We start from the raw sequence: 1,842 nt of genomic DNA, 5'->3' as shown, positions 1-1,842 counted from the left end.
CACTGAAGATGTGTTTCAGTCCCATATCTGCCATTGTCCAAGGGACTCCTTCGGAGACAATGACCAAAGCATTGGACATAGTCAAATGTATGAGAATCAAGTCTTTTTCTCTCCCCTGAGCTCTATTGCAATTAATGAACAAGTAGTGGTAGAGAAGAGAAAAGTTTCCCAGTGCTCCTAGGATGGTCTGTGATAAGATGATGGCTCCTAATATGATATCTTCAAAGTGTGTTTTCTCTGTCCAGACACTGACATCTGAGAGAGGGCAGCAAGCATTCCTCCCAGAATTCTGGCTCATTATTCTTCTGATTCTAAGCATAATTTTGTTTCTGTGCTCTCGTGGGGCTTGAGCAGATTCTGATTGGCTAGTATTTTATTTTTGGAGAAGTTCAGCAGAAATTGCAGCTTATTTAACTGTGGGCATAATGGTCTCTATTGGAGGGGTCAGGAATCATGTCGTTTAGCAGATATCACACATTATGTACAAATCAATGACAGTATGCAATTTATATTGTCCATGTACATCGCAAGAATGTACAAGTCAAGAGCCCTACCCAAGCCAGTATCATTCCAGAACTTGTGCAAGATTGTAAGAGGCAGAACGAGATGAAGACAAGTTCCATTGATTTTTATGGGATATGATAGATGGCTCTTCATGGGAGTAATTTCATGTAACAGCTAAAGCATCAGGAAGAACTGTTGACTAGAGAATATACTGAAACTGTGATTCTGTTAGAAATAGAGCAAATCAGGACTGGAGCAGGCACAGTGGTAAGGCACTTGCATGTGGCTGACCCAGGATAGACTCTGGTTTGATACCCGGCATCCCATATGGTCCCCCGACCCAGGAGCAATTTCTGAGCCCATAGCAGGAGTAAGCCCTGAGTAACACTGTGTGTGGCCCAAATATCATTAGAAAATGGAATAGAATAAGTCAATCTCATTTAAAGGGTTGCATTTCTAAACATATCTATGTCTAATTATGTAAATTATAATGAATCCAAATAGTTAAGAGCAGAAAGAAAAGGAAAATGTCAACACTTGTACACATGCATGACCTATTCGAATACGTTTCTGAACTAAATTTAAATAGACTTAATAAAGTTTTTAATAAGGAGAGCATTATTCCTGTACTTCAATCACAATTAATTAATAGCAATTTATTTATGATATATAAAGAAAATTTATTTAAAACTACTGCTTTTCATCCATCCACATCTAAAAACAGAGGTTAGGAGGAAAACAGAAAAAAAGGGTGGAGAGTGAAAAAGGAGACAAAAAGGAGAAAAGAAGATCTCGTGTCAAACCAAATGCTGAAAATTATGACTGTAAAGCTACCGGGAAATTCAAGTACACAATATCTCAGACAAGTTTTTGTTGCTCTGATAATGCTAATTTTCTTGGAAACAAGATAGGACAATAAGTGTACAGACTCACATTGTTGGATCCAGAAGTGGAGAACTGGAAATCCCGTAGACTGGGTACTGGGTAGCCGAGCAGCTAATTTTTTTCCTCTGGTGCCAATTAAGATTTCTTAGGGCTTAGGGGGCCTGTGGACACACCCATAACACTTGTGTGCTCAGAAAGTCAAAATGACTCAGCAGCCTTGAGGTTCCTTGTTTACCTCAAAGCTCTTGTTTGCAGATTTTCTTCAATCCTACATTAAATAAGATCAAATCAACTAGTCCCCAAAACTCATCTCTGAATCTGTCTTTGTACTTTCATGCCTGAAATGTTCCTTGTCTCATTTTCACTGATAAATAGCAAGGACCATATTCATTAAACCACATATTTTCACTAGGACATCATTCCTATCATTATTAAGTTCGTGATATAACTACA

Source organism: Suncus etruscus, chromosome 14, assembly GCF_024139225.1.
Source record: "Suncus etruscus isolate mSunEtr1 chromosome 14, mSunEtr1.pri.cur, whole genome shotgun sequence".
NCBI lineage: Eukaryota > Metazoa > Chordata > Mammalia > Eulipotyphla > Soricidae > Suncus > Suncus etruscus.
Note: the sequence above shows the minus strand (reverse complement) of the source record.